Here is a 15,294-nt window from a genome sequence, read left to right as displayed (position 1 = left end):
AGGTCACACTTTATTATCTCTAGTTGCACTTTAAAATAGGAAAAGGAAATGGCAACCCACTCCAGTGTTCTTGCCTGGAGAATCCCAGGGACAGAGGAGCCTGGTGGGCTGCTGTCTATGGAGTCACAGAGTCGGACACGACTGAAGCGACTTAGCAGCAGCAGCAGCACTTTAAAATGTATCACTTTAGTTCCTGAACGGTTGTGTAGGATTTTTTTTTCTTATAGAATATTTTCTATAGAAATGTATTTTTATAAAAAAATATTCTTCTAGAAGAAAAATTTATTTCTATTTTTTCGTATAGAAGAATACCATTTAGGATGCTATTGAAGTAGTTCAGATGAGACATGATTGCTCTGAATTAAAGAAGTAACGAGGGTGGAGAAAAAGGACTGACTGAAGATATGTTCCTATCTTCATCAATGATACATATATTATTAATTGGATTTTGGAGGTAAAGGAGAGGAAAGTTGTGAACATGACTTATAGTATATATATATTTTTTGAATGAGTCATGGATAAAAGTCAAGCCTTTCACTGAGACTGGGTATGTAACACAAGAGGAAGGTTTGGAAGGAAAATATAAGCTTCTTTTGTAATGTTTATAATAAATTGCTCACTTGGTGGTATGTCAAATATGCTGCTAAATATATAGATCTGGAGCTTAGGAGGTGAGCTGGAGATAACAATTTGGCCATCTTACGAGTGGAAAGCTGGTGGCTGAAGTCATAACAATAAATCAGATTGCTCAGAGAAAAGAAGTAGAATGAGAGAAGAACAAAGATAAAGCTGTGAAGAATAGTGGCAATTAACAAGCAGCAGAGGAAATGAAGCCAAGGAGAAAACACTGAGCCCTGGTCTGATTAAGTTGGGGAATCAGTATATTTTAGAAAACTATATTTTAGAAAAGCTAAAAGAGAGCTTCCTTCATTGCTCAGTTGGTAAAGAATCTGCCTGCAATGCAGGAGACCCTGGTTCGATTCTTGGTCGGGAAGATCCATTGAAGAAGGGATAGGCTACCCACTCCAGTATTCTGGCCTGGAGAATTCCATGGACTGTATGTATAGTCCATGGGGTGGCAAAGAGTTGGACACCACTGAGAGACTTTCACTGTCACTTTCAAAGGAGGCTAAGACTTTAAAACAGGAGGAGTAACTGCCACAGAACAAAGTCACAGAATGAACGTATCCCTGTTGGATTTTGCAATGTGGAAAGTATCAGTGATCAGTAAACGGTTTCCACAGAGTGGTATAAAAACTGAACCAATTATGAAGTGGTTAAGTGCAGACATAGATTTCTTTTTCAGGAGATTTGATACAGAGCATAGTTTCTAATTGGAGGGAGTAAGACCTCAGGAAGAATCCTTTTTTTAAGTTTAAGAGAGCTGAATATATTTAAATAGAGAAGTGAATAGCCAGTATAGAAGGAAAGGATGAAAAATAAGCCAAATAAAAGTAAATGATAGACTTTTGGAGTAGACAGGACATGATAAGCTCTGGCACAAAGATGGAATAAATAGACAAAAGAGGAGTTATGTTTTTCCATCAAAAAAGAAAAAAGAGAGATGTTATCTTCTACAGCAAGTAATCAAATTCCTTCTATTTTTTATTGATAGGGTTACTACTTATGCACCTCAGAGAGATAAATTAGTAAACACTTAATGTTATTGTTCATTTGCTAGGTCATGTCTGACTCTTTGCAACCCCATGAACGGCAGCATGCCAGGCTTCCTTACCCTTCACTATATCAGGGAGTTTGCTCAGATTCATGTTCATTCAGTTGGTGATGCTATCTAACCATCTCATCTTCTGCCACCCTCCACCCTCTTTGCCTCTTGCCTTCAATCTTTCCCAGCCGGGCCTTTTCTAATCAATCAGCTCTTTGCATTTGGTGGCCAAGGTATTGGAGCTTCAGCTTCAGCATCAGTCCTTCCAGTGAATATTCAGGGTTGATTGCCTTTAGGAGTGACTGCTTTGATCTTACAGTCCAAGGGACTCTCAAGAGTCTTTTCTAGCACCATGATTCAAAGGCATCAATTCTTTCACACTCAGCCTTCTTTATGGTCCAACTATCACATCCATTGATTGCTGAGGAAGGCTTTCTTATCTCTCCTGGCTATACTTTGGAACTCTGCATTCAAATGGGAATATCTTTCCTTTTCTCCTTTGCATTTCACTTCTCTTCTTTTCACAGCTGTTTGTAAGCCTCCTCAGACAACCATTTTGCCTTTTTGCATTTCTTTTCCATGGAATGGTCTTGATCCCTGTCTCCTGTACAATGTCATGAACCTCTGTCCATAGTTCATCAGGCTCTCTATCAGATCTAGTCCCTTAAATATGTTTATCACTTCCACTGTATAGTCATAAGGGATTCAATTTAGGTCATACCTGAATGGTCTAGTGGTTATCCCTACTTTCTTCAGTTTAAGTCTGAATTTGGCAATTAGGAATTCATGATCTGAGCCACAGTCAGTGCCCAGTCTTGTTTTTTTCTGACTGTATAGAGCTTCTCCATCTTTGGCTGCAAATAATATAATCAATCTGATTTTGGTGTTGACCATCTGGTGATGTCCATGTGTGGAGTCTTCTCTTGTGTTGTTGGAAGAGGGTGTTAGCTATGACCAGTGCGTTCTCTTGGCAAAACTCTATTAGCCTTTGCCCTGCTTCATTCTGTACTCCAAGGCCAAATTTTCCTGTTACTCCAGGTGTTTCATGACTTCCTACTTTTGCATTCCAGTCCCCTATAATGAAAAGGACATCTTTTTTGGGTGTTAGTTCTGAAAGGTCTTGTAGGTCTTCATAGAACCGTTCAACTTCAGCTTCTTCAGCATTACTGGTTGGGGCATAGGCTTGGATTACCGTGATATTGAATGGTTTGCCTTGGAAACGAACAGAGATCATTCTGTTGTTTTTGAGATTGCCTCCAAGTACTGCATTTCTGACTCTTCTGTTGACTATGATGGCTACTCCATTTCTTCTAAGGGATTCATGCCCACAGTAGTAAATATAATGGTCATCTGAGTTAAATTCACCCATTCCAGTCCATTTTAGTTCACTGATTCCTAAAATGTCGACATTCACTCTTGCCATCTCCTGTTTGACCACTTCCAATTTGCCTTGATTCATGGACTAACATTCCAGGTTCTTTTGCAATATTGCTCTTTACAGCACCAGACCTTGCTTCTATCACCAGTCCCATCCAAAACTGGATATTGTTTTTGCTTTGGCTCCATTCCTTCATTTTTTCTGGAGTTATTTCTCCACTGATCTCCAGTAACGTATTGGGCACCTACAGACCTGGGGAGTTCCTCTTTCAGTATCCTATCATTTTGCCTTCTCATACTGTTTATGGGGTTCTCAAGGCAAGAATACTGAAGTGGTTCGTCATTCCCTTCTCCAGTGGACCACATTTTGTCAGATTTCTCCACCATGACCCAACAGTCTTGGGTGGACCCACACAGCATGGCTTAGTTTCATTGAGTTAGACAAGGCTGTGGTCCTGTGATCAGACTGGCTAGTTTTCTGTGATTATGGTTTTAGTGTGTCTGCCCTCTGATGCCCTCTTGCAACATCTATGCCCTTACTTGGGTTTCTCTTACCTTGGATGTGGGGTATCTCTTCATGGCTGCTCCAACAAAGAATAGCCAGGAGAGATAAGAAAGCCTTCTTCAGAGATCAATGCAAAGAAATAGAGGAAAACAACAGAATGGGAAAGACTAGAGATCTCTTCAAGAAAATTAGAGATACCAAGGGAACATTTCATGCAAAAATGGGCTCAATAAAGGACAGAAATGGTATGGACCTAACAGAAGCAGAAGATATTAAGAAGAGGTGGAAAGAATACACAGAAGAACAGTACAAAAAAGATCTTCACGACCCAGATGATCACAATGGTGTGATCACTCACCTAGAGCCAGACATCCTGGAATGTGAAGTCAAGTGGGCCTTAGAAAGCATCACTATGAACAAAGCTAGTGGAGGTGATGGAATCCCAGTTGAGCTATTTCAAATCCTGAAAGATGATGCTGTGAAAGTGCTGCACTCAATATGCCAGCAAATTTGAAAAACTCAGCAGTGGCCACAAGACTGGGAAAGGTCAGTTTTCATTCCAATCCCTAAGAAAGGCAATCCCAAAGAATGCTCAAACCACCACACAATTGCCCTCATCTCACACACTAGCAAAGTAATGCTCAAAATTCTCCAATCCAGGCCTCAGCAATACATGAACTGTGAACTTCCAGATGTTCAAGCTGGTTTTAGAAAAGGCAGAGGAACCAGAGATCAAATTGTCAATATCTGCTGGATCATTGAAAAGTCAAGAGAGTTCCCAAAAATCATCTACTTCTGCTTTATTGACTATGCCAAAGCCTTTGACTGTGTGGATCACAATAAACTGTGGAAAATTCTGAAAGAGATGGGAATACCAGACCACCTGACTTGCCTCTTGAGAAACCTGTATGCAGGTCAGGAAGCAACAGTTAGAACTGGACATGGAACAACAGACTGGTTTCAAATAGGAAAGGGAGTAAGTCAAGGCTGTATATTGTCACTCTGCTTATTTAAATTATATGCGGAGAACATCATGAGAAACATTGCGCTGGAAGAAGCACAAACTGGAATCAAGATTGCCAGGAGAAATATCAGTAACTTCAGATAAGCAGATGAAACCACCCTTATGGCAGAAAGTGAAGAGGAACTAAAAAGCCTCTTCATGAAAGTGAAAAAGGAGAGTGAAAAAGTTGGCTTAAAGCTTAATATTCAGAAAACTAAGATCATGGCATCTGGTCCCATCACCTCATGGGAAATAGATGGGGGGGAGCAGTGGAAACAGTGTCAGACTTTATTATTTTTGCCTCCAAAATCACTGCAGATGGTGATTGCAGCCATGAAATTAAAAGACGCTTACTCCTTGGAAGGAAACTTATGACCAACCTAGATAGCATCTTTAAAAGCAGAGACATTACTTTGCCAACAAAGGTCCGTCTGGTCAAGGCTATGGTTTTTTCAGTAGCCATGTATGGATGTGAGATTTGGACCGTGAAGAAAGCAGAGAACCGAAGAATTGATGCTTTTGAACTATGATGTTGGAGAAGACTCTTGAGAGTCCCTTGGACTTCAAGGAGATCCAACCAGACCTTCCTAAAGGAGATCAGTCCTGGGTCTTCATCAGAAGGACTGATGCTGAGGCTGAAACTCCAATACTTCGGCCACCTCATGTGAAGAGCTGACTCGTTGGATAAGACCCTGATGCTGGAAGGGATTGGGGCAGGAGGAGAAGGGGACGATAGAGGATGAGATGGCTGGATGGCATCACCGACTCGATGGACATGAGTTTGAGTAAACTCTGGGAGTTGGTGATGGACAGGGAGGCCTGACGTGCCGCGATTCATGGGATTGCAAAGAGTCGGACACAACTGAGTGACTGAACTGAACTGAACTGATCACATCCATACAAGACTTCTGGAAAAGCCATAGCTTTGACTGTAGAGACCTTGGTTGGCAAAGTGATGCCTCTGATTTTTAACATGTTATCTAGGTTTGTCATAGCTTTCCTTCCAAGGAGTAAGTGTCATTTAATTTCATGGCTCCGGTTACCATCCACAGTGATTTTGGAGCTCAGAAAAATAAAATCTGGCACTGTTTCCTCTTTTGCCCCATCTATTTGCCATGAAGTGATAGGACTGGATGCTGTGATCGTAGTTTTTTGAATGTTGAGATTTAAGCCAGCTTTTTCACTCTCCTCTTTTACCCTCTTGAAGAGGCTCTTTAGTTCCTTTTTGCTTTCTGCCTTTAGAGTAATATCATCTTTATATCTGAGGTTGTTCATATTTCTCCTCACAATCACACGAAATGCTGGGTTGGATGTATCACAGGCTGGAATCAAGACTGTCAGGAGAAATAATAGATGATGGTAAATAAGTTCAGTTGTGCCAGTAAACAGACTCCAGGCAAGAAGTAGGAAGAACACAACCTAGCTGTATCCAAGAGCCTATGTTCCTGAATGCTGTAATTACCATCAGTTCCATATAGCCGTAACACCATGGTGGAAGAGAAAGCTTCAGGCCAGTAGTTGGATAACACCAGCTGTGGAGTCATCCAGCTGATTGAGACTCCTCTGAGTCCATGTTCACAACACAACCTCTTTATGTCTTGGCTTCCTACCATAGCCTTTCTGCAAGGGATTTTCCAGCTGTCATGTTATTCCTCTCTGTGAGAAATTTCTAATTCTATTTTCTTTTGCATCTGACTAGTATGAGCCAGTCCCTGAAAGACTGATCTCTCCTGACTACCATATTAAAGATGGTTCTAGACTTCAAATGTTGAGAGAATAAGCCTTGACAAAGGTGATTTCACCAAAACCATGTCACCTTGTGGGTCTCTGCCCAATAGCTAATGAACCCCCACAATGTGCTTGGCTACCATTTTTGATCTCAAGCAACATATTTGTCAACCCAGATGTTGATGAAATTATACAAAGAGGAATAGTATTTACACATTTCTTCCTAGTTGCATGCCCTAGGCTCTCCCCAGTTTTAGTTAAATTCTGAACACACTAGGCTCTGTTTCTTTTCATGACTGCAGTGTGCCCTATAGCTGTAGTATAGCTGTTCACCAGTAATATTTAATTCAGTCTTTAACATGCCTTTCATTTTGTCTTATACTAGAATTTTTTTAAAGGTAGAATCAGTTTAGTTCAGTTGCTCAGTTGTGCCCGACTCTTTGCAACTCTTTGTGAACTGCAGCATGCCAGACCTCCCTGTCCATCACCAACTCCCAGAGTTGACTCAAACTCATGCCCATTGAGTCGGTGATGCCATCCAGCCATCTCATCCTCTGTCGTTCCCTTCTTCTCCTGCCCTCAATCTTTCCTAGCATCAGGGTCTTTTCAAATGAGTCAGCTCTTCACATCAGATGGCCAAAGTATTAGAGTTTCAGCTTCAATATGTCTCCTTCCAGTGAACACCCAGGACTGATCTCCTTTAGGAAGGACTGGTTGGATCTCCTTGCAGCCCAAGGGACTCTCAAGAGTCTTCTCCAACACCTCAGTTCAAAAGTATCAATTCTTCAGCACTCAGCTTTCTTTGTAGTCCAACTCTCACATCCGTAAACTAAGCATAATTTCTTTAGTTCTCTTTTAAAGTCAACTGAAAAAAAAACAACAAAGATTTAATAATAACTAGAGACCTTCTATTCCATAGGAATTTGATTTATTTGATGATCTGAAAGCTTAGTTTTTAGTTCAGTTACAGGTAAGGTTGGAACCCAAGTATGAAAATTATATTTTATGTCTTATAAATTATAGAATAGTAAATTAAGTGCAAAGAAGGCAAGAACAGAGAAAATGTTCAGTGATTTTAAGAAAGGGAAAGAAATTTTAACTTTTAAAGGATTGCTCATGCTTTCTGAACAGAAAATTGATGAGAATCAAGATTTTTTTTTTCCCTACTTGCCTTTGAGGTTTTCTCCTCCTCTCAGATGTTGGTTAAGTTTCTTATTTTTCATTCATTTATACCTTTAGTTAAGAGTTTATTATCTGTTTATGGAAATTGCTTGGAGGATGACAATGTTTAATGTTTGTGTGGGATATAATCAATAGCACCCATTTTAGTGATTCTCAATTTAGAAACAGATGGCATTTAGTGGAAGCAATTGTGGAAAAAGAGAAATTTTGTGTAACTGTCAAAGTTCACAGTCCTTGAAACCAAGCTGTTAGTTGTATACCTCACAGCTCTCTCTTCACACATGTAGCTCTGCAGAATAGTAAGGGAGAGCTTCCTGGGTGGCTCAGCAGTAAAGAATCCACCTGTGGGGGGGTGCCCGGGGGATGACAACTGTGTCACCTATGGAAGTGTGATAGACAATATCACTAAGCCTCTAATTTTCTTAATACTTGGCACAAAATTTGAATATCAGTTTACATAGCATCTTTAAAATGAAAAAAAAATTAATAAAAATTAATAGCTACCTCAAAAAAAAAAAAAAAAAGAATCCACCTGCAATGCCAGAGACTTGCAGGAGACGCAGGTCAGGCAGATCCCCTGGAGGAGGGAATGGCAACCTACCCCAATATTCTTGCTGGAGACTCCCGTAGACAGAGGAACCTGGCAGGCTACAGTCTATGTGGTTGCAAAGAGTTGGACACGACTGAAGCGACATAGCCCAACACACAACATAAAGAGAAGCAAATGAAAGAATCTTTAAATGAATAAAACATATCAATTTATTCAGCTCTCTTGTAAGCACTGCTCTCTCATTATTGATATATGGGCAATATTTAAGTTTTATATCACTTTTTTTCTGGAAATCTTTTATAGCAATGTTGGGGAGTAAAAAGAGGAAATAGAAATTTGGGTCAGATTATGAGAAGCAAAGAGAAGAGTTTGATGTTTATTTCATAAGTAATAGAGAAACTGTCCTTTCTTAAATATGAATATATCATGAAAGCCTGAATTTCTTTAAGGAAAGGGTTATAGTTAAATTCTCTTTGTATTCACAGGGCTCCACCATTGAGAAGAAATCACCAAATATTTGTCAGTAATAATATAACATTAATGTCGAGATCTGCCATACGTCACTTTTCTAAGGCTTATGAAATTTGTTGAATTGAACAAAAGAGTGAGCTTGCCTAGGGCTAGTATTTGACTTCAGTGGGAATGGTTGGATTAACAAAACTCCACGTTTTCTGCCAGCCCCCAACCCAGGTTTAGTGTGTGTTTTTGTTTATTGGACTGCTTACTTTCTTCTGCCCTTTTATTTAAGTTGAGCTTAAGCATTTTAAGTAAGCTCATAAAGGAAATCTAAGAATAGGCTTTATTCTACAAGTATTTTGAACTTCCTTCTTTTTTTCATGTGTCTGTGGTATTTTAATGGGTAGTTGTGAGAAGCCGTAACAGGCACTGGCTAACTTCTGCCATCCCACCTCAGGAGTTTTGACAATTTCTGAATTCTCAATTGATCTATAATGTGCAAAGCATTACACATCTTCAAGATGGGAGAGGAGAGTGAGGCCAGACAGATAACCGTGACATGAGAACTTGTAACAAATAAAAAATGATCATTAGTCTAAGGAATAGGTAGTTCAAGATAAGAGCAAACTTTTTCCTTAATAAGCTCTAATCATCAGCAAAGCCCTTGTCCAAAGTGTTTTGTTCTTAACAGAATGCATTTGGTATAGTTATAATCAGTTTTCTTTTTTTATGTCCATTATATGGAGTTTGTAGCAGAAGATTCTGAGCTTTAAACACTAATTTAGTTTTCAGGCCACCACATTCTCTTGTATTATTCATTCCAAACTGTACCATGTTTTGCAATTACTGCCAATGGCTCTGTTGTCTATTACTGAAGTTATAAGGGTGCTAAGAAGTGTAGTCCTTATTTTATAGGATAAAACCCAATTCATAGTATACTTCATGCAGTAATATCTTAAAGTATGCAAGCATAATCTTTATATTTAATAATCACATTTGACTCCTTCCAAAGGATTTTAGTATGATACTTCCTGATTGCCAGAACACCATATAAATAAAACACATTTTCTCGGGCTGTGGTGGGGAAACCTATGTTACTGGGCCTGTAGGAATATAATACAAAAATTGCTTTATTACCTGTTGCCCCATAGTGCCTAATTGTCAATATCTAGACATTTATTGTCCCATTTGACATCCAAGCAGATGGGTATTACTTACATTTAAACAGTGTCAAGTGTATTGCAATGTACATATTGTCAAAACCTTATGAAATTAAATAAATGCATAGAAATAATAATTTGTTTCAAAGGATTATTTTTAAAGTTTCTATAATTATGTAACACTTTTCCTAGCTTGATTCTCTGGAAATTCAAGAATACTTCAGAAGACCTGAAGGATGGGTGAAGTGAGTCATCCAAGGTCTATTTGCACAAAAATTGAAACACTTTGTAGGAAGGAAAAGAGAGGATTAAGAAATCAAAGGTGTTAGCAGAGAAGTATCATTCTAAAAACAATGTGGTGTCTTTTATTCAGATCATCCGGGGAGCTGGTCCCCATAACTCATGCTCAAATGATAGTCAAAATATTTTCTGTATTATAGAATCACTAATTCTGTACCATATATTACTAATAACTTCAAGGTAAAGACTCTAAAACACAGCATGTTATTTAAAAATAATGTGTTTCTAGATGTATTCTTAAAATTGATTGATAGAAAAAAGCTATATAGGTGTATAGAAACAAGAAATACACATGTGGCCCAACACCACATTTGGATAGATATATTTTTCAGAGTCACTTTCTTTTCTTATTAAATGATTGTGGTAATCTGCTTCTAAATAGCTCCCAATTGTCTACACCTCTTGGTCTTCATGCCCAGGTCAGTTTCTTCCCTTTCTTGTGGGCTTGACCTGATGACTGTCTTCTTTGTTTATATACTTCACACAAACATTATATTTTATTGATTATTAATATTTTTGAATTTGTCATAATTTGAATGGGAACTAATTCTGTAGTAAATGGATGCTGTTCCTTGTCACCTGGTAACTAGCATAAAAACAAAAATTTTAAGAGTAGTATAAGCCTGTCTTACGGAACACCAGAAGCATATTACGTTTATAAACAAATATATCCAGTCCTGACCTTGGCCATATATTTATGGTATAAGAAACCAAAAACAAGTACACCATCTACAACTACTTGTGACTGTGCTGCAACAGGAAGTTAGAATCATTAACAGAGCAGAGAAAGTAAATATCTTGTGTTTTGGAGACAAGAATATATTCTTTTGATACTTACTTGGTTGAAATGAATTTCCTAGACAACAAAATGATTCACATGGACTTGTGGATCAAAGAATCTTTGGCTGGCAGGTCTTTACATGGGGATGGAACATCCTGCAAAAGGGCATTTCTATTTTTAGAACCTCTCCAGACAGAGAATTGACAATGTTCCTCTTTTTATCTCCCTGAGCCTGACCTTGGATTCATTGATGAGTCTGTTAGTCTGTCTGGTTTACTAAATATCCACAAGATCAGCACATTTCCCCTCTGCAGTTAGATCAAAAATACAGAGGATTTTTCTTCCTGGGATTTTAAATATTTCTTTCCTCAAAGAAATAAAACTGTGAATTTTAAGTTCCTTGAGGGCAGAAATTTGTATTTGTCCCATTTCTCAACACCACAAGAGTGCTGTCATAGAGCAAGCAGGTCCTCATTAATACTTGTTTAAGTGTTACTCCAACTTAGAGGTGTCAGGAACATATGAAAGACACTTGAGATGTCTTCATGTACATTCAGGGAATTCTAAGTCTAGTGGGTGTCCTAACTTGCTTTCCTAATATCATATTCTATGCATGCCCTACTTTAATAATATTTAGGCAAGAAGACCTGGAAAAATCTCTTTTAGTTCTTGGGAAGTGTGAAAATCAGAATCTTTTATTTTTGGAATGTTGCTTTTTTTTTTTTTTTATGGTACTTCCTACTTTCCTCTCCTCCATCCTCTCTGGTATTCAACCCATCCTTCTTTGTTCTATGAAATCTCAGAAGTTAGAACAACACTTGGAATAGGATGGACATTAACAATCAAACTCTTAGTGGAAAAGCATTTATCTTTTTATTTGACTTATAAGGAAACTTTATTTATTTGACTTGTAAGGAAACTATGATGCTGGGCAATAAAATATTGACCAAGGCAGGGTCAAGGGGAAGGAAGCATGGGGAACCGAGACCAAAGAGGAGAAGCAAAGTTTAGTCTCTCCTTCGAGTCTGCTCAGTCAGCAATCTGGTCTCCCTCCAGATTCTAGATACCCTCTGAAGCCAAAGAGGAAAAGAGGTGTGATGGCTGAGAATGTCGGGAAAGCTGTTAGCACTGTGCCAATGTGATGCGTTGGCACTCGTGTTCTCAGGCCTTGCTAACTTATTGAAAATAGACTGCACTCTGCTGGCCCTCCATCGTCCTCTGTCCACAAACTCTGAAATTGGTGTACTATTTGCTTACCAGTCCATGGTTAAAGAATGCTTGATTACTTTCAGGAACCATCTAGACATTTGAAAGTGAAATTGAAAGTCACTCAGTTGTGTTCAACCCTTTGTGACCCTATAGGATTTAGTCAAGTGCTTTATATTAAGGAAGTTCTTGTTGTATGTGTTTAAGAGTCATGAGAATTTCAAACCATGACTTTGCATGTGTGTTGTATGTATGTGAGTATGTGTTTGTATGCACACACACATATGTGTGTGTATATATATATATATATATATATATACACACATATATACACATATGACCCTATGGACTGTAGCCCAGGCTACAGAGACAGGCTCCTCTGTTCATGGGATTTCCCAGGCAAGAATATTGGAGTAGGTTGCTATTTCCTTCTCCAGGGGATCTTCTCAACCCAGGGATCCAACCCATATCTCCTTCTTTGCAGGTGGATTCTTTACTGCTTGGCATCAGGGAAGACCTACATAATACATACATGATACAAAAATGTATATATATTAATATATAAATACATATGCTAATTCTATATAAATATATGAGGTTATATATATATATATAAAACGAAGCATGAGATTTATTTCCTTCTTTCATCAAGACTATTTGGTACCACCAGACCATAGTGTAGCATAATGAAATATTAGAATTACATTGGAGGGAAAGCAGAACTGTGCCCATGGAGCCGAGGAGGCAGCATGAGAGAAGGGTTTGTGGACATATTTAAATAGAGTAGTTCTCTAACTCTTCGGAATTCCAGTCTTATTAGCTCAGTGGGTTCAAGAGTTCACAAGAACATAAAGTCCTCACATAATACTTGGTATGTTTTATGAAATTGAAATAAGAAATGAGTTATGTTGATGTTAGAGAGAAAAAAAAGTTATTTAATTGTCTACAAATTCACCTGATTCAGCCCCAAGGTTTTCATTTGATCAAATTTTATATCAAGTACACAATGTAAAATCAGGTTTTGTACATGAGACAAAATCCAAAGAGGGTAAGATACAAGATGTTACATATAATCTTGGTTATCCTGTATGTTTGAAATTAGAATATTAACTTAAAAGCTCAAATATTTCAATTGTAAAATGTGATGGTGCTAAATTTGAAAAGTAAAATGCAATTTACCTGTTTAGTCTTCCATTATTTTTTTATGTACTGCTTTATTCCAAAAGGATTGCCTCATAAAAATTAATTATATGTGTAAAACTGAGGAGGGAATAGCCAAACAGCTCATTAATTAACCTTTATTAAATGTCATTTAGGTGTCAGAAACTTTCATATCCATCACCTCATATATTCCATTCCACAAACTCCATCAGACCTATTTTTATTTTTAAAAAGACACTGAAGCTCTTTACACGAAGTCATTTATTGGGCTGGCCATTATGTAAATGGAAGAGCTTGGGTTCAAGCCAGGACTTCAGACTCTGTGAGTTTCCCCAATACTTCCCATCACTTTCTCTTAGCTTAGAATCAGGATCAAAGTTATATTTTCCAAACTGTGAAGGATTAGACACAAGACAAAAAATTTCCAGGTGAATTAAGTTGAAAACCACAGCTTCAATCCTAGGAAAATGTAACATGTCTAGGATAGGAGGAGTGAAGCAAATGTTCTACTAATATGTGGTGTCCTGGTTTTAATGATAGATTTCATTGGATGCAGATGATCTTCTGGGAGCTGAATCACTATCACAGACTCTTCTGATTACTATAAAACAAAGAATATGTGCATATTTTTACTGACTGGAGAAAAACCTGTAGGCCAATATGTTCTCAAACACCCTCTCAGACCAGGCTCACCCCAACTCCAGAACAAAATTGTTAATAAGTTGACCCCCCCTCAAACACTAATGCCACGGTGTTTCACACCAGTCTCCTCTCTCCCCAAGTCCAGATCCTATCTGAGAACTGATGCCTTTTAGCAGAGAGCCACTCCTTCTACGTTACTGAGAAACTCATACTGCCAGCATGGTTTTCCTTCAACTAGATGCTCTTCTAGCATCACCACTGTGGCTTTCAGATGGATGCTGACCCACTGCTACCATCGTGGAGAAGGTCTCTGCCTCACATTTTGAGGTGAAACTGTCTGATCACATCTTTACGGAAAAGCCCAAATGAACTCTTCGGCCAACCCATACTTGCAAACTCTGCTTCCTCTGTCATGTATAACTTCTTGCTATCCCCCTCCCCTTTTATTTGGTCTTTATAAGAAAATGCATGAGATTCAAATAATTTTGCAGGTGCCCGTGCAGATCTCCACCCTCCATGTTTTAGTATACTTAGATTCCCATCTGCCTCTTAGCTGTTCCTATTCAGCCTCTAAGTATGGCAGTACGACTAATTAGTATATGCATATGTGATTGTGGGTCTTCCCAGGGGGCTCTGTGGTAAAGAATCTGCCTGCAAATGGAGGAGACGCAGGTTCAATCCCTGGACTGGGAAGAGCCCCCGGAGTAGAAAATAGCAACCCACTCCAGTATTTTTGCCTGAGAAATCCCATGGACAGAAGAGCCTGTTGCAGGCTACAGTCCATGGTGCTGCCAAGAGTCAGATACAACTTAGCAATTAAACCCCCAAATACTGTCTAGGAAAAAGGATCATGAATAAGGGCTTCCCAGGTGGTGCTAGTGGGAAACTGCCTACCCATGCAGGTTACGTAAAACACGCCGGTTCGATCCCTGGGTTGGGAAGATCCCCTGGAGAAGGGAATGGCAATCCACTCCAGTATTCATGCATGGAGAATCACATTGATAGAGGGAGCCTGGTGGGCTACAGTTTATAGGGTTGCACAGAGTGGGACATGATTGAAGCGACTTAGCAGGAAGATCATGAACTCTTCACACTTAACGTGGACAAGTTATTTAGTTTCTTGTCTTATTTTCCTCATTTAAAATGGAGGTGGGAGGGGGGATCGGGATGGGGAACACATGTAAATCCATGGCTGACTCATGTCAATGTATGGCAAAAACCACTACAATATTGTAAAGTAATTAGCCTCCAACTAATAAAAATAAATGGAAAAAAAAAAATGGGGATGATGATAGTACCTACCCCCATAGACTTCTAAAAGAAGTAAATGAGTTGAGTGTAGATTGCTTAGAAGAGGACTTGTCATCTAATAAGCTCTGTGATGATGATGATGATGATGATGATGATGATATGATGCAACTGATTGACGTGGTTGCCTGTTTCTGTTGACTCTAACTTATCTGTAGTCCTCACTTTTCCTGAAGATGGATGCCTTATTCAATTTGATGCTGGATAATCATGACTCCAATTCTGTTTTAAATAAATTTCAGTGGAATGTTGTTAAACAACATAGCTAT

Source organism: Odocoileus virginianus, chromosome 12 (genome assembly GCF_023699985.2).
Source record: "Odocoileus virginianus isolate 20LAN1187 ecotype Illinois chromosome 12, Ovbor_1.2, whole genome shotgun sequence".
Lineage (NCBI taxonomy): Eukaryota > Metazoa > Chordata > Mammalia > Artiodactyla > Cervidae > Odocoileus > Odocoileus virginianus.
Note: the sequence above shows the minus strand (reverse complement) of the source record.